This window comes from Chiloscyllium punctatum, chromosome 45 (genome assembly GCF_047496795.1).
Source record: "Chiloscyllium punctatum isolate Juve2018m chromosome 45, sChiPun1.3, whole genome shotgun sequence".
NCBI lineage: Eukaryota > Metazoa > Chordata > Chondrichthyes > Orectolobiformes > Hemiscylliidae > Chiloscyllium > Chiloscyllium punctatum.
In genome coordinates, this window is record NC_092783.1 from 18,579,141 (window position 1) to 18,598,359 (window position 19,219).

At 43.3% G+C, this 19,219-nt stretch overlaps 1 protein-coding gene across 3 annotated transcripts in view; it reads right to left on the minus strand.

Moving 5' to 3' along the window:
* Positions 1-19,219, minus strand: part of LOC140467195 (ras association domain-containing protein 8-like) — a 116,964-nt gene that overhangs the window by 77,295 nt on the left and 20,450 nt on the right. For 2 of the 3 annotated variants that reach the window (XM_072563381.1, XM_072563379.1), the window contains exon 1: positions 5,450-5,745. The exons of the other annotated variant lie outside the window; for it this stretch is intronic. The gene's annotated coding sequence lies outside the window, so the exon portion shown is untranslated. Of the gene's footprint in view, positions 1-5,449; positions 5,746-19,219 lie in introns of those variants that run through there. 3 annotated transcript variants of the gene reach the window in all.

A 19,219-nucleotide genomic window follows, 5' to 3' on the forward strand; every position in this document is an offset into this window, starting at 1 on the left:
TTTTGCTAACCAGAACTAGTTAATTAACAAGGCTAAAAAATGAGATTTCCAGCACCTGGAGTTCTTCCAATTTTTATTAAGCTAAAAAAGGAGTTAGATGGCACCTATAACCACAAGCAGCAGATCTGCAATGGTCATTAAAAGGAAACCTGCAAGACAATTGACAACTATTTACAGGAACAATAAGCACAGGAGTTAACAAGGGCTGAAGAACTCAATTGCCCCAGTAAAAATAAAAACCAAAAGAACTTCAGATGCTGTAAATCAGAAACAAAACAGAAGTTGCTGGAAAAGCTCAGCAGGTCTAGCAGCATCTGTGAAGAGAAATCCAAGTTAATGTTTCGGGTCAGAGGAAGGGTCACTGGACCCAAAATGTTAACTCTCATTGCAATCGCCCCAGTTACAGCTTATTGTAAAACAATGCTTTTCAGGTCTTTAGCATAGACAATTATTAATGCACTTGTGGTCTGTTATTCTGTTAGATCATTGACCTGAGTTAGCAATCGAAATCCCAAAAGTGATGAAGACATAGAGTCATAGAGATGTACAGCATGGAAACAGACCTCTCGGTCCAACGCATCCATGCTGACCAGATATCCCAACCCAATCTAGTCCCACCTGCCAGCACCCGGCCCATATCCCTCCAAACCCTTCCTATTCATATACCCATCGAAATGCCTCTTCAATATTGCAATTGTACCAGCCTCCATCACATTCTCTGGCAGCTCATTCCATACACGTACCACCTTCTGCGTGAAAAAGTTGCCCCTTAAGTCTCTAACCTTCACTGTAAAACTGTCTATGAGATCAACATTGACCAGGGATCAGACCTGGGCACTTTCCAAGGTTCCACAAGCTCAGCCACTGGCTCATGAGTCATAGAGTCATTTAGCACAGAAACAGACCCTTCAGTCCAACTATTCCACGCCAACCAAGTTTCACAAGCTAAAAACTAATTTCATTTGCCTGGGTTTGGCCCATATCCTTCTAGACCTTTCCTATTCATGCACCAGTCCAAATGTCTTTTAAATGTTGTAACTGTACTCTCCACTTCCTTTGGCAGATTAGATAAAGTTGATGTTGTACCACTGTCTGCCAGTTTGACAATTGTTGATAGCTTCTAAGTGTCTTCCTGAATGTTGGCAGCACACTGGGTTGCAAAATCTGATGCTTAACATCAAGGAAATTTCACACAAAGAACAATTGTAGATCATTTCATATGAGAAACAATGGTGTGTATTTGATAAATTATTTCATGCCTGTTTTTCACTAGTGAAATCATATTTCATATTTATACTAATATCTGTGGGATATAGCGCACATTATAGTATATACAAGGTCAGACAACACCATGCTGCCCCAAATGAAGGAACTTCATTCAATAGAGCCCAGATTATCTATTATTAATGCAGGTCCAGTCACTAATAATATTAAATGGAGTCTGTCATTTATTATAATATTTACAAACCCTATCTTTCTCTGCAATATACAGAGGTGCTATTATTGATTATAATATTGTGGAGGATCTGTCCTTCCACTATAATGTATACAGAGTGTGTCACTTACTGTAATATATACAGGACCTGTTTTCCTGTAATATAGCAAGTCAGATTATTCACTGCAATATCTATTGGGTATGTTACTCCTTATTACATATACAACATCTAGCATTCACCAGAGTATGTGCAGATCCTGTCACTCAGTATAATATTATCGAGAGTCTGTCATCTTTATTTATACAAGGCTTGTTATTTCCTGCAAATAGAGCCTGGGATCTCTCAAGTGTAACATTTCTGTCGTGTAACTTGGTTGATTTTTGCCAGTTTGATGTCAATTTGCAATGCTGCGGTTGGAGAGAGCAGCAGGAGCTGGACAGAGTTGGCATGTGAACAGGCAGTCATTCCAACCATCATTCTGGATGCTTTGTGACCTACATTATTGGGTATAATACACACAAAGGCTGATTACTTGGGCACTCAGTGCCAGTGCTGACCTTGGCTCTCCCACAGCACGGGTCAGGAAATAGCAGGCATGCAGCTGACAGCTCTTCACCCACGGTGGGCGGAGAACAGTTTGCAGAGCAGCCACATGTATAAGCAATGGGAGGGGTTGAGGGGAGGTTGGTGGTGCAGGCTGCCCACCAGAACTGTGCAGTCAGAAAGTCAACCCATAAATGTGAAGGGACCGCTCAACATGGCATAGAGTCATAGAGATGTACAGCACAGCAACAGAATCTTCGCTCCAACCTGTCCATGCCGACTAGATATCCCAACCCAATCTAGTCCCACCTGCCAGCACCTGGCCCATATCCCTCCAAACCCTTCCTATTCATATACCCATCCAAATGCCTCTTAAATGTTGCAATTGTACCAGCCTCCATCACATCCTCTGGCAGCTCATTCCATACTCGTTATACCCTCTGAGTGAAAAAGTTGACTCAATGTCTCTTTTATATCTTTCCCCTCTCATCCTAAGCCTATACCCTCTTGTTCTGGACTCTCCCCATCCCAGGGAAAAGACTTTGTCTATTTACCTTATCCATGCTCCTCATGATTTTGTAAGCCTGTATAAGGTCACCCCTCAGCCTCTAACGCTTCAAGGAAAACAGCCGTAATTCAATCTCTCCCTATAGCTCAATGCACCAGAGGAATAAGTTCCCCTCTGGACATGCTTGGCCATACCTCAGTGCCCTAACAGATATTGCACAAGTGACAGAATTTTACTTGGAAGAGTATAAAAGGCTGACTGCAGCAACTCTTACCCTAACTTTGGTGGAAACCCCTCTCTAACAGCATTGTGGTTGTACCTACACTGCAATGAGAGATGGGCAGTAGATGCTGCTCTGGGCAACAATGCCCATATTAAAACTGACAGGATGCTAGCCTTGCTTGTGCTCTGCCTTTATTAAGCATGTCACAGAATATCTGCCTGCGTCATGGCAGGGGTCACTTGACTAATGTCAAGCCAGGAAACACATTAGTACATTTTCCATCCAAATAGACCACATCCTGTGTAAAAAAAAACTTTAAAACAACTTTGGTGGAAACCCTGGCCAATTTTGAACATTAGTGTGTTTTCTCTAGAGTGCACAAGAGTTGAAAAAATATTGACCTACCCGACACTAGTGTTATCCAAAGTGTCAATGAGCAGACCCTTCCTTCCTACCTTCGGCTCCCATGTTATCTGCACTTGTCTCTTACTGAAGATACCACATGACATTAGCCAAACCACAATTCCCCACCCAACCCACTGCACAATAAATATCCCCAGTCTGTATCTATTCAGATCTCTTTTGGATCCATTTCAATCCCCTGACAAACAACCCCTGGTGCAAAATACCTCTTATTTTCTTTTGTCAGAGCATTGTCAGCTGTTATTGTTTAATCAGATGTACTATTGAATTTCAGCCTATCCAAACTCAATGCCAATTTGCAAACCTCATGAAAACTTGAGCCCATAATCCAGGCTGAAAAGACCAGTCCCATACCAAAGGAGTGCAGCACTGCCGGTGGTCCCCTTTTTCAGGTTAGAGTGCTCTCTCAGCTGAACATAAAAGAACCCAAGGTAGCATTTGGAAGAAGTGGAGGAGGAGGAAAATTCTCCACAATATCCTGACCAATTTTATCCCTCGGCTACTATAACTGAAGCAGATTATTTGGTCATTGTTTGTGGCAGTTTGCTGTGCAATTTATACTTCCTATGTTTGAAAGTGGCTACACTTCAAAAGTACACAATTGGCTCTGAAGGACTTTGGAGCTGTAAATGTACAAGGCACTAAGTAAATGCACATTTGCTGTCTTTGTTTATGGTCCCTTCTGAGACCACCCTCTCCTTTGTTCTTCACTGTTCCCAAGATCCATTTAATGATCATTAGAATTAAGGAAGCCAGGCTGTGATTCCATATGACTCAAGGAGTATCATACGGTCAGATTTGAACCTGAGTATTTTTACCTTGGTCTATTTTGGTACCACAGGTATGGATGGGATTTTTCAGATGGAGGTGTTTCCTGCTCCACCCTTCAGAGAGCTGGCCAGGTATGTAACCCCATCAATACAAGTTACCTCACAGCCATTAAAAACCCAATGGGGTGTGAACTGTCTCAGGATGAGCCGATCTGCCCTTAAGTGAAGAGGAAATCACACCTGACAGATTTGCTGGTCAATCTCTCTATCGTCTCCACAGTGCCAGGTTTTAGCAGTGGACACTGCTGGGACTCCAGGCACACCCAGAATTTCATATGCTGAAGAAAAGTCTGAGATAATGGCAGGACTTGGCAGACAAGCTCCAGGGTGAAGCATCAAAGGGCCAGGATATAAAGGGCAGCGGAGGAGGGTTAAAGGAGGAGGAAGGGCATGTTCTTGATGGTTGAAGTTGCTTCCAATGGACACTGGGGACTTCAAAAGTAAATGTGCCACCCTTTGCCAGCCTACCCTACCAAGTTGCTCTTTTGACAATGGCCTCTGCTTGCCACTGATCAATGAGTAGACAGGTGAGATAAGGAATTTGAGTGGCCATTAATTGGTCACTTAAGGGCCTCAATAGACCTCAGGGTGAGTGAGCCTCCCAAAGTTTTCAACATCCCTATAGAACGTGAGATGGCTCAGGGGCTGGTGGGCCAAGCCATAAGCCCCCTCCTTTCAAATACTTGGCAAAGGCATGTGAAATCTCGCACCAAGTCACCATCATGGTCAACCTCACTGACTGTGTTTACTAGCTCCTGAACAGCAGCCCTGGTCAATCTGGCAGGTATTCACAACACTTCCAGAAACAGGAAGTAGCCCACTTCTGCAAGGTAAGAGGGGATTTGTTCACCTCCAGCCCAGACAAACAGCAGGCGGTCCATATCCACGTCCACTGCAGAAATAGGTTTGCCTCCTCTGATCCAATTATATATTTGATGGGAACAAAAACAAGGAACTCTCACCCATTTACACCAATCACCAGCAGATATCTAACCTCTTCCCCCCCCCCCCAGGCTTCACCAGCCCAAATAACGTGGCGCCAATTATGTTTCCTTTGGGTACATCATTGACCTCCATTGACCTTTGCTTCCTTAAGACATAACATGGATAAAGATTGTGTCCCATTGCTGCACAATTAATCAATCAGGATGGGATCACACCGTATCCCATTGTTTTCCAATCAATCCACACAGAAGTCAGACTGTTGCACCATTTCCCAAAAACACAGCATGTGCTTCAGACTATCACATTGTAGTATGCTGCTGAGGATTTTATACCAGTAATCAGCATTATTCTAACTGTGCCTTCTCAACCATGCTAAACATTTCATAAGAAAACTAGATATCAAACATGATAAAGCCATTGATATGTTGATGACATTTTTAACAGTAATAGGAATACTAACTGTTAAATCCTGCTCAATCTGCATTCCTATATATCACTTACTGTAGTGAGTAGACTTTATAGGTATTTCCTCTGTACTTACCAGAGTGCTGTGGATCCCAAAAGAGGTTTCTTCCACAATGTCACGCAGTCCAGCCAGTGCACAGAATAGAAAGGGCTGGCCTTTGGCTGGGACTTTCTCTCTCTCTCTCTCTGTGTCTATCTCACTGCAGGTGTTTCCGACTGTTCCACACCACTTACTGCCAGGAATCTTCAATGCAGCAGTGAGAATCCCAGGACCCAGCCATGATTGATGACAGGCACCAGCCTCCTTAGTCACTAAGAACCTGTGCTTTTAGCTCAGCTTTGTCTGTACTGTGGAGTAAGGTGGCTCCTCAGGAGCTGATAGTCAAAAGAGAACTATCTGAACTGATTGACTGTTGTGCCTGGGGCTGGGGCAGGGGAGGTTTGTTGGCTTTCAGCCAGATGCACGCACTCAATCCAGTGACAGTGGTGGGTTGGCCCACAGGAGTAATTAACAGGAATTACTGATTGAGAGAGCTCCCTACTGCAGCCTAAACAGAAATAAATGGCCTTAACCCATTAAACAATCTGACAGTGCTTTATCAGTAAAATGAGGAGGCTGTATTGTACACAGTCATTAACTGTTTCTGCTCTGCTCCTTTCTGGCACACAGCAACTGCAGGGAGATTAAGTATCACCTTTTAAATAATAATAAAAACACATTATCCACTTAGTTCATTGTAGGGGTATGAGTTTGCTTTGTCAGCTGTGACTCAATAGGTATAACTCCAGCATTTGAGTCAGAATGTTGTAGGTTCATGTCCCAGATAATGAACCATAAAATCCAAGTTAACTTTGCAGTACTGAGGGAACGCTGCCTTGTGGAATAAACTCTTTTCAAATGAGACACTAAAACAAAAGTCCCACCTCCCTTTTGCCGTAGATGTAAAAAAAATCTTATTGCATGTTTGAAGAAGTCATAGGAAGGAAATTATTAAACTGGAGAGGGTTCGGAAAGATTTACCAGAATGTTGCTGGGAATGAAGGGTTTGAGCAATAAAAATAGTCTGGAAAGACGAGGCCTTTTTTCACTGGAGCGTGGGAGGTTGAGGGGTGACCTTACTGAGGTTTATAAAATCATGAGGGACTTAGATAAAATGAATGACAAGGGCCTTTTCCCAAGGATAGGAGAATTCAAAACTAGGGGCCATATTCTTTAGGTGAAAGTATGAAGATTTAAAAGAGTCACAAGAAGCAACATTTTTACCCAGACGGAGATTCAGGTGTGGAGTAAACAGCCAGAAGAAGTGACAGATGCAGGTACAGTTACAACATTTAAAAGACATTTGGATAAGGACATAAATGGAAAGCTTTGGAAGGATATGAGCCAAATGCAAGCAGGTGGGACTAGTTTAGTTTGGGAACATGGTCAGCATGGACTGGTTGGACTGATGGGTCTGTTTCTGTGCTGAATGACTCTATGACTCGACATGTACTCCTCAACTAAGATAATTAAACCTGATTATCTGAGCATTATCTTATTGCTGTTGGTGGGAGCTTGCTGTACACAAATTGGTTGCCATATTCCTGACATTAAAACAGCAGCTGCATTTCAAAGGTGATTTATGAGCTGCAAATACTCCTTTTAGGTGACACATGAACACATATGAACAAAGAGACACTTTACATTGTTCTTCAGCAGCTGAAAGCAGCAGCAGCCAGTGTCAAAGACAGTGTTACTAGAAACTCAGAGGAAATAGTTTCAGCTGAAAGTCATGGTAATCCAGGACTTGGAGCTGAAGATAATCACTGGACTGTTCCTGTTGCTTCACACGAGGACCTAAAGCACCTGTTTCGCTCTGTGAACAGAGTGAAACCTGAACCTGTAAGGTTGCAATTTTAAGACTGGTGTAAAGTGCTCATTTTTCAATTTAAAAATTTGCCAACCAATCAGAACTATCCTCTCAAACAGTATAAACATTGTTTTCCCTTTACTATGCCCCTGATGACAGCCAGATGAACAATGTCAATACAGTATGCCTCTTTTTTTTCTTCAAAAGCAAGTCCAATATTTACCTAAACTGAAAATGAAATACTGTAGAAGCTGAAAGACTGAAATGAAAGTGATATTGGGAGACAGAGTTAACATTTCACATCCAAAGGGCTCTTCTTCTAATACATTAGGGGATGGTGGGCATATGGTGGCTCAGTGGTTCGCACTGCTGCCTCACAGCACCAGGGACCCAGGTTTGATTCCAACCTTGGATGATTATATGGATTTTGCATGTTCTCACTGTGTCTGCGTAGATTTTCTCTGGGCACTCCCGGCTTCCTCCCATAGTCCAAATCTGTGTGGATCAGGTGGATTGGCATGCTAACTTGTCCATTGTGTCCAGGGATGTGCAGGCTAGGTGGGTTAACCATGGGAAATGTAGGGTAATGGGGATAGGGTGGGGGAGCTGGCTCTGGAAGATGCTCTTTGCAGGGTTGGTGCAGACTTAATGGGCCTAATGTCCTCTACCTGCACTTTAGGGATTCAATGAAATATGCCAATAATTATATCTAACTGATGCACACTGAAAAAGGGAGAAAAACATTCCAGCTCTGTGGGGGAGTTGAACTAATTAGATCGGTCGTTCAAAGAATTGACACAGGCTCAATTAGTCAAATGAATTTCTGAGTTCTTTTGATTCAGTGTGGCAAAACCAAGGGCCTGTCTCAGGACAGATAAGTTGTTCTTTGACTTGTCACTGCCATCAAAGGAAGGTTGTCAGTGCTACAAGGGAAGGGAAACACTTAGCAAACATTAGTACCAGTGCTAGTGAAAACAGGCTCAAATTTCCATTGCCTGGGCTGTGGGATTTAACCCATGGCTATTGAAAAGCAAAACACTCTAATGACCTTTCCATACCCCATTTAGGAATTTGCATTTGAAAAGGTGCAAATGGACTGATTAACCTTCTTCTTGCACAAGTGAGGGGACAGCCAATATCCTGAACACAATTGGCCCTTTTAAGTTATACTCAGAGGCCTTAAGCAGACATGGTTCGACATTCTTTATGTCTGTGCTCGACAAGACGTACATGGTTAGTATCCCCGGTTGCATGTTTCTCCATCCAGTGGGAAAATTGAGGAAGAGATTGGTAATAATAGGAAAAAAAACTCAGCACCAAGAAGCATAAATTTCTAGGAAAAAGAGGCTGATTTGTCAGAAGCAGTGGTGTTGTCGTAATGTTGAATGGACTAGTAATGTAGAACCCAAGGCTAAGGTTCTGGGACCAAAACAGAAATACTGGGAAAACTCAGTAGCATCTGAGGGGAGAAAGGAGAGTTAACGTTGAGGGTCCAGTGAGCCCTCTTCAGAACTTTGCTTTTTTTTGTCTCATGTTCTGGGAATTGGCTTTGAATCCCACCAGAGCGAATGGTGAAATTTGGATTTGGTAAAAATCTGGAATTATAAAGCTAGCCCAATGGGGTAAAAATCCACCTGCTTCACCAATTTAAGGAAGGAAATCTGCTGCATTTGAACTGGCCTACATGTCACTCCAGACCCACGGCAATGTGGCTGAATCTTAACAGTTAGGGATGGGCAAAAAATGAGTCTAATCAGCAATGCCCAAATCCCATAAAGGCATTATAAAACGCTCCAAGACGTCACTGGAATATAAAGGGTAGTGAGTTAGTAGGTTTGTAAATGAGACCAAAATTGGATGTGTCGTGGACAGCAAAGAAGATCATCTCAGTGTACAATGAGATGTTGATCAGATGGGCCAATGAGCTGAGGAGTGGCAGATGGATTTTAATTTAGATAAATGTGAAGTGCTGTATTTTGGAAAGGTGAATCAGGGCAGGACTTATACACTTAATGTAAGGTCCTGGGGAGTGTTGCTGATCAAAGAGACCTTGGAGTGCAGGTTCATACTTCCTTGAAAGTGGAATCCCAGGTAAATAGAATAGTGAAAGAAAGCATTTGGTATGCTTGCCTTTATTGGTCAGTGCATTGAGTATAGGAAATGGGAGGTCATGTTGAGGCTGTACAGGACATTGGTTAGGCCACTGGAATACTGTGTGCAGTTCTGGCCTCTGTGATATAAGAAGGGTGTTGTGAAACTTGAAAGGGTTCTGAAAAGAGTTACAAGATGTTGCCAGGGTTGGAGGATTTGAGCTATAGAGAGAGGTTGAATAGACTGAGAATATTTTCCCTGGAGCTTTGGAGGCTGTGAGGTGATGATATAGAGGTTTATAAAATCATGAGGGACGTGGATAATAGACATGGTCCTTTCCCTGGTGTGGGTAAGGAAGTCCAAAACTAGATGGCATAAGAAGAAGGGAAAGAGTTAAAAGGGACCCAAGGGGCAACTTTTTCACACAGAGGGTGAAATGTATGGAATGAGCTGCCAGAGGAAGTGATGGAAGCTGACATAATTATAACATCTAAATGGCATCTGGATGGGTATATGAATGGGAAAGGTTCAGGGGGATATGGGCCAAATGCTGGCAAATGGGACTTTATTTAGCATATCTGGTTGGCATGGACGAGTTAGACTGAAAGGTCTGTTTCCATGTTATATATGTCTATGACTCCAAGTGATGAAACACTTATACAGGGGTTTAGTCAGATTTCATCTGGAACTGTGTTCAGTCCTGACACCAAATGTCAGGAGGAGTACATCAATCTTGAGGGCTGTGGTGCAGATTCACCACAATAATATTGGTACTGAAAGGATTAAGTTCTGAGGACAGTTGACATAAACATGGCTTGTAATGCCTTTTGCATAGATGTTTGGGGGCTGATCTGATTGTGGTGTTTAAAACGATGAAGCGATAAGAAAAGTATGAGGAAACTATTTCATCTGGTGCGGGAACAAGGACAACAAAATCCCAAGAGTAGAAATAGGTCATTGACGAGGCACATCAGGAAGCACGTTTTCCACATAAAGGGCAGGAGGAATTCTTGCCACTGGATGGTTGGCTGTGGAGAGGAATTTTCGAGAAATATATCGATTCTGAGGGATAAGGTATTCAAATGGAGCAGAAATGGAAACTGAAAATGACGGAAATGCCCAATGAGTCGCAGCACCTGTGGAGACAGAAACAAACCACTGGCCACCTCAGACCTGAAATGTTAATTTTATTTCTCTCTCTCCATGGTTGCCATGGATGCTGAGTATTTCCAGCAGTTTCTGATCTCCAGCATCTTCAGTATTTTGTAGCAATGGGGAGTGGAGGTAGCTTTGATGTGCATTACATATCTGAACGGATGAATGGACTCAAGGGGTCAAATGATCTGCCTGCATTCCTTATGTTACTTTGTCAAGTGAGTTATTAGCTAGTGACGTTTTCAATACATTTTCAACAATTGCAAAATAAACCTCAAAAATTAATCCCAGACCTTGCACTTAACAAGAACCATGTCTGCACATGAGCGGGAGCTCTTTTGACATTATGGATAATCATTCTGATTGCAAAGTGGTTGAAGTGCACATTGAAATATTATAGGTTTGTAAGAGGGACTGGATAAATTCAAGTCTTCTTTTTGCTTTTGCAGGATTCCTCCTGATAAATATCCTGCTTACCAGAGATGGAAGTTACTTCTAATATCAAGCTCACCGTCTGTGGTATGTTTTTAAGACCAATCTGAGGCAATCAATGCCAAATGGCAGTTACTAAAACCAGCCAAGAGGTAAGAGCCAAAATGGCCAAGTAGTATTATCGCCGGGCTTTTAATCCTGAGGCCGAGGTAATATTCTGAGGACTTAGGTTTGAATCCTGTCATGGCACATGGTGGAATTTGAATTCAATAAAAATCTGGAATTAAGAGTCTAATGATGACTGTGAGTCAATTATTGGAAACATCCATCTTGTTCACTAATGTTCTTTAACTGTCATCCTTATCTGGTCTGGCCTACAGGTGACTCCAGACCCACAGTGATGTGATTGGCTCTTAACTGTCCTCTGGGCAAATAAGGATGGGTGACAAATGCCAGCCTTGCCAGTGAGATCCTCATCCCATGAATGGATTTTTTTTAAATACCATTCAGCTCATCGTGTCCTTGCCTACTGACAACCATAATGCACATTCCACTTCATGCATCACCTCACAGATCACAGCTCTTCCTCTTCCTGGAATATCCAACCCCTTTTCCTCTAAAAGTAAGCCCTGCATTTCTGTCGCATTTTTCTTGACCATCAGCTGTCTCAAAGTCCTTTCCAATGTTTACAACTTGCTTTATCCTACCTATCTTTGCAGAGTCAGCAAATCTGGCTGCAATACACTTGGGTTCCCTTATTCATGGAGCCATCACCACCGCCTGCAGGCCCTCCTCCAAGTCACTCACCATTCTCTATTGCTGGAACTCTATCGCTGATCCTTCTCTCCTGCTGGGCCAAAATCCTGAACTTCCTTCTGAACAGCATCATAGCTATCTGCAGCAACACCCTACTCCCTGCCTCCACCAAACATCCCCCCCCCCCCCACCCACCCCAAAATCTGCTGTGATTGATGAAGGCAGCTCACCACTACCTTCACAAGTGCCTTTAAGGATGGGCAATAAATAGAGTCAAAGAGTCATAGAGATGTACAGCACAGAAACAGATCCCTCTCTCCAACTTGTCCATGTCAACCAGTATCTAAATTAACCTAATCTCACTTGTCAGCATTTGGGCCACATCCCTCTAGACCCTTCCTATTCATGTACCCAACCAGATGACTTTTAAATGTTGTAACTGTACCAGCCTCCACCACTTCCTCTGGTAGCTCACTCCATACACGCACCACCCTCTGTGTGAAAAAGGTTGGCCCTCAGGTCCCTTTTAAATCTTTCCCCTCTCACCTTAGTTTTGGACTCCCTAGTCCTGAGAAAAATACCTTAGCTATCCACCTTATCCATGCCCCTCATGATTTTATAAACCTCTTTGAGGTCACCCCTCAGCCTCCGATGCAGTAGGATAAGTAGCCCCAGCCTATTCAGCCTCTCTCTATAGCTCAAACCCTCCACCCCTGCAACATCCTTATAAATCTTTTCTGCATCCTTTCAAGTTTAACAATGTCTTTCCTATAAAAGGGAGACCAGAAGTGAATGCAGTTTTGCAAAGGTGGCCAAACCAGTGTCCCATATATACATATTATCATGATACTATAATATATCCCAAAATAATAATAGAAGAGAAAAGTGGTAGGAATTATCTGAATGGCCTAAACATTGTAAAGGACCAAAGGGTCTGTTTCTGTGCTTTTTGTCTCTATGACTCTATGACATATTTGAAGGATCAGATAGTCTTTTCCTGAGCCTCATGTGTGCAAAATCACCCAGAGCAATGAGAATTTCCTCACACAATGGTTTCCCTCATCTTGTTGAGAGGTGGCAGTGCAGCATGTGACAATGTGCACAGCTACTGTTGACTCTGTCCACCATTACACCCTGGCACTCTTCACTTGTTCATGTTGTGATAAACCTCTGGTGAAAGTGGGACTAGTACTCTGGCCTTCTGGCTCAGAGGAAGTGAGGACTGCAGATGCTGGAGGTCAGAGTTGAAGACTGCGGTGCTGGAAAAGCACAGCAGGTCAGGCAGCATCGGAGGAGCAGGAGAATCAACATTTCAGGCATAAGACCTTCATCAGGAATGAGGCTTGTGGGCCAAGGAGGCTGAGACATAAATGGGAGGGGTGGAGTGGGGCTGGTGGAAAGGTAGCTGGGAATGCAGATAAGGTTGAGGATGAAAGTGATAGGTCAGAGAGGAGGGTGCAGCGGATAGATGGGAAGGACGATGGACAGGTCAGGAGGGTGGCGCCAAGCCAGAGGCCTGGGACTGGGATAAGATGGGGGAGAAGAAATGAAGAAACTGGTGAAATCGACATAGATCTCATGTGGTTGGAGGGTCCCAAGGCGGAAGATGAGGCATTCTTCCTCCAGGCATCGCGTGGTTAGGGTTTGGCAATGGAAGAGGCCCAGGACCTGCATGCCCTTGGTGGAGTGGAAGGGGGAGTTGAAGTGTTCAGCTACGGGGCGCTAGGGTGGGTTGGTGCGGGTGTCCCAGAGATGTTGACGTTCCGTCTCCCAGATGTATGGGAGACCACATCGAGCATAATGGACACAGCAGATGACGTGTGTGGAAGAACAGGTAACTTTCTGTTGGATGTGGAAGGATCCGTTGGGGCCTTGGATAGAAATGAGGGGGGAGGTGTGGGTAGTGGGTTCACACTTCCGGGAGTAGGGGTTGGACTGGTGCAGTGGAGTGGGGGGGGGGGTGAAGCGGGGGGGGGGGGGGGGGTGTGGTTTGGTGGGAGCATGGATCTGACAAGGGAGCTGCGGACGGAATGGTCTCTCTGAAACATAGGTAGGGGGTAGGGGTGGGGAGGGAAATATATCCCTGATGGTGGCATCTGTTTGTAGATGGCAGAAATGGTGAAGGATAATGCGATGTATCCAGAGGTTGGTGGAGTGTAAGGTGAGGACCTGGGGTGGGGGGTTTTCATCCTTGTTGCATTTGGAGGGGAGGTGTTCAAGGGTGGAGGTGCGGGAAATAGAAGAGATGTACTGGAGGGCATTGTCTACCACATATGAGGGGAAATTGCTGTCTTTGAAGAAGGAGGCCATCTGGTGTGTTCTGTGGTGGAATTGATCTTCCAAGAAGTGGTGGAGGTGGAGGAATTGGGAATAAGGGATGGCGATTTTATAGGAAGCAGGGTAGAAGGAGGTATAGTCCACGTAGCTCTGGGAGTCAGTGGGTTTGTAGTAAATATCTGTGTTTATTCAGTCGCTGGAGATGGAGATGGAGAAGTCCAGGACGAGGAGGTACGTGTCCTTGATGGTTCAGGTGAACTTGAGGTCGGGGTGGAAGGCATTAGTGAAGTTGATGAACTGTTTGAGCTCCTTGTGGGAGCACAAGGTGGTGCCGATACAGTCATCGATGTACTAGAGGCACTGATGTAGCCTGCTCCTTTGATGCTGACTGGCCTTCTGTGCTTTTCCAGCACCACACTCCCGACCTCTGGTTCAGAGGTAGAGGCACTATCAATGTGCTGCAAGAGGCCTGAATCTGCTCTATATGAAACAGAGTAGTTTGGTGACCCTTTCACCCTTTGCTGTTCTGCAGACAACTCCTGTGGTCTCAAAGGCTGAGCGCGCACTTTTCAACTTGAAAGTTCTCCATCTTTTACCTATGTGGTGACCCACTCGGCATGTGAAGTGTTGAATACCTTAGAGTATGAAGAAAGCACAAACTATCTCGGGAGAAAAGCTACGAAAGAAGCAAATTTAATACTTGATCAATCTCAGCAAAGAATTTTCTGGAGAGAATGATAGAGGATATGGAACTTGCTTTTGGAGATGACCTCTCACTGCTTCTGGATGTCTTAAAGCAGTTCACAGCCAGTGAAACACACAGTGAAACACAAAGTTTGGTTGAGGTCTATTCAGCCCAGGTCAACCTGTGGTGAGCTAAACCAATCCAAGGAACTTTGAGAAGGGAGATGCAAGCGAGCTAGATGCTCATGTTCACACTTGCAGCTGTAGAAATTGCCTGATGAGTTACTTGGGTTTGGCTGTGATGCATGTTGCAGTTGAATAGTTATCAACACTGAGCATCCAGTCTTGTCAACAAAACGATAGTCAGGTCAAACTGTTGGGGTACTTTCACAAAAATGAAATTTAATGGTCAGTGGAAACTTGAAAACTACTTTGAAATTTTATAAAAATGAACATTTAATATCATTTTCCAAGGTGACAGTGACCAAGCTGACAAAGAACGGCTATTTAGTGTAGAGAACAGTTAACTGTCGAAAACTTCAAGAGATTTGGAGTCTCCCTGTTCTGCTCGATTCAGGGAACTTACATCATCTCTGTACTTCAAAGTGTGATATCCCTTTAAACTGCGGCAGCAAATGTCTAGAGATCTATGTTTTTTCTTCAGGACATGAAAACAATAATGATGCTGTATTTAACCTTTTCATCAATTGCAATCTGAAAATATAGTAACAGCTGGAATAGCTAGAACAAGGTATTGCAAAATGTTGACAGTCAGATTTCTAATTTAAGAAAACACTATGACATCTCAGTGATTAAGGTGAGAAAGTTTTCCAGCAGAATGTTGTTGTGTTCATTAGTGAGTCATTACTCATACTGAACAGAAAAGGCACTTACCTTGTAATTAGTCATTAAGGAGCTACTTGAGCAAAGATTAATGTCTTTCTTGAGGTAATGAATGAAAATTAATGACCATAATTTGACATCACTGTGAATTGAAGTTCTCCCAAGCTGAGCACTGTCAAGCTGTTTACAACAAGATGCCATTGTCAACCAATTTAAAATTCTTGTGGTGAAATAAGATATGCCAATTAATCAGAGTGTTTGTGCAAATGCGAGGACTTTCTTTTGCTGCTTTCCCTCATTCCCATCTCTCCGTTCAAACCATCCCTACAAAGAGTTACGGATGTTAGAGATCCATGGATGTTAGATACTCCCACATCTCAGTGTGAGCTACCAATCTTTAGCTGCCAACTTCTAGGTAGTGGATGACAGAAAGGATTATAAAACAAAGAACTATGGATGTTGAAACAGAAACAGAAATTGCTGGAGAAATTCAGCAGGTCTGGTGGCAACTGTGGAGTGCAAGCAGAGTCAATGTTTTGATTCCAGTGTCATTTTGAAATGTTAACTCTGCTTTCTCTCCACAGATGCTGCTGGACCTGCTGAGTTTCTCCAGCACTTTCTGGTTTTTGTTACAGAAAGGATACATTGGCCTTGGAGGTAATGCAGTCCAGATTCAGTGAATACCCTTGCCAACTTTTATAGGTGCGCCATCGAGAGCATTCTGTCTGGATGTATCACTACCTGGTATGGCAACTGCACCATTCAAGATCGGAGATGGTTACAGAGAGTGGTGAACTCGGCCTGGACAATCACAAAAGCCAACCTCCCATCTATAGACTCCATCTACCCGGCCCTCTGTCAAGGAAAGGCTGCCAGCATTCTCAAAGATCCATCCCACCCTGGCAATGTTTTTCTACAACCCCTACCATCGGGGAGAAGGTACAGAAGCCTGAACACACGCACACACACACACCAGCCAGTTTCAAAATAGTTTCTACCCTACTGTTGTTAGAATACTGAATGGACTCACAAACTCTTAACATTCACCTGTACCTGTGTTTTTATTTTTGCCACTGTTTACCTATTATTTACTTATCTATGCTACTTAACTCTGTGATCTGCCTGCATTACTCGCAAGATAAAGCTTTTCACTTTGCCTCAGTACACATGACAATAAATTCAATTCAATTCAGATTCACCAGAGTTCTAATGGTAAAGTGTGATTATGTAAAATTGGCTTTTATTTCTTGACATTTCAAAAGTTAGGGTAAGATTTTGGACAGGTTTTAAAGGGTGGAGACAGGAAAGCTTTCTGCTGCAGTGGGGAGTCCAGGTTAACAGGACTTACACCTTAAAATCTGAGCAAAATCAGACAGCAGTGAAGGAAGAAAACACTTCCTAAGTAGAAATGTGGCCTTCTCTACCACCAAAATCAGAGTATAAAGTCAACTGACAAAAAACCTGAAAGAACTGCGGATGCTGTAAATCAGAGCCAAAACAAAACTTGCTGGAAAAGCTCATGACGTCTGGCAGCATATGTGGAAAGAGGTCAGAGTTAACATTTTGGGTCAAGTGACCCTTCCTCAGAACTGATGGTAGTGAGGAAAGGTTGGTGTATATGCGGAAGCTAGGTTGGATGGAGAGGGGAAAGAGTAAATGACAGGTGGGGATAGACACCTAAGAGAGAGAACTGCAGCTGGACAAAGGAGTGGACAACAATCTCACTAGGAGGGTGAATAGCTGTTAATGGGGACTGTTAGCTGCTAACAATGAGTGGTATGTTATAGCAGACCATGTGATAACAAGGCCTAGTGGTGGGGTTTGGAGCAAGATCATGGGAAGAGCTCCAGCCCTAAAGTGATTGAATTCGATATAGAGTCCTGAAGGTCGTAATCCAATTAGCTATGGTTTTATATCATGGCAGGATTAAATGGTTTTTTTTTCTAGTAATGTATGTAATGGCTGCCACAGACTGAACACGAAGGCACTTGCAGCAGAAATAGTGGTCACATGATACGACAAGCCAGCCAATACACTAAGTACAGTTGCATTCTTCCATTTTTATAAAAAAAAGTATGCATTTTCATTTGCAATTACAGATTACTTATATTATGCAATATACATAGTCAACAATGAAAATTGTCATTTATTAACAAAACTATGTATTAAACTAAGTTTCACTTCTGTCAGTTCCTGCACATATATGACATAGGTAGCCTTTAAATCCTGCAGGCCTTCTAATGACATGCATGCACATCGTCATCAACTTTCATCTGGTGTGTGGTCATTCCTGGGGGAACGTTGCTTCTCTGAGGAGTGTTATTCCTGTGTGAAGGTTGTTGCTATGTTTACTGCTGTTGCTGATGCATTTCTATTGCTGGAGAACAGTGGATCTCTGGGACTGTTGGTTGTTCCCTGTGTAGGTGGTGAGATCACATCTTCTTAATCAGTCATCTCCAGTGAACATATAACTTCTCTATTTGAATATAGATGCAAAGTTGCAAAGATATATCGGGTCATTCATATTCACTGCACATGATTGGCATGAAAATTGCTTAATGCAAGTCCCAAACTTTCACATGGGCTAACTCTTGTTAAGAGTGTTGAATGTTTTCACTCTGTCTGGCTCTTCAATGCATGATTTTGACAACGACTGGGCAGTTTTACCAAAGTTAAGTTTGGTTTTCTATTCTTTCATCTTGATTTTATTACTCATGTCATAGAGTCATATAGCAGAGAAACAGGCCCAACAGTCCAACTAGTCCATGTCGAATATCATCTCAAACTAAACCATTCCCACCTGCCTGTCCTGGCCCATATCCTTCCAAACTGTTCCTATTCACGGATCCATCCAGATGTCTGATACTATTTCTGGTTTCAATATTCACAATTGCAAGGGTGGGTTGGGTGTTGTCTGACATTTGACTTTGGAATGGACTACTTTCCATCCCTTCAATGGGTGTGTTTCTCCCATTGCTTTGATCTTGCTTTGTTCAAGTCTGTGCTGGATTTGTTCAATTTTCTTATAACCCCTTTGGCAATTTGCATTGTCCCCTCAGCCTTCCCATTTTACTGGGGATAATGTGGAAATGATATTTGGTGTTGAATTTCACCATCTTTTGTGTAGTCCCTAAATTCTTCACTTGTGGATTAGATTCCCTACAGTATGGAAACAGGCCCTTCGGCCCAACAGGTTCACATTGACTCTCCGAAGAGAAACCCATCCAGGCCAATTCCCCTACCCTACATTTACCCCTGACTAATGTACCAAACTCTATGGGCAATTTAGCATGGCCAATTCACCTGACCAGCGCAGCTTTGGATTGTGGGAGGAAACCAGAACACCCGGAAGAAACCCACGCAGACACAAGGAGAATGTGCAAACTCCACACAGACAGTTGCCCAAGGTGGGAATCGTACCCAGGTCCCTGGCATTGTGAGGCAGCAGTGCTAACCACTGAGTCCCTGTGACATTGTTGCTCATCTCAAAATCTGAAATGTTGCAATTACTAAATTGTGCCTTCTGTTATAGAGTCATAATCATAGAGACACAGAAATGTACAGCATGGAAACAGATCCTTTGGTCCAACTCATCCATGACGACTAGATATCCTAAATTAATCTAGTCTGATTTGCCAGCACTTGGTCCATATCCCTCTAAACCCTTCCTATTCATGTACCCATCCAGATGCTTTTTAAATGCTGTAATTGTACCAGCCTCCACCACTTCCTCTGGCAGCTCATTCCATACATGTACC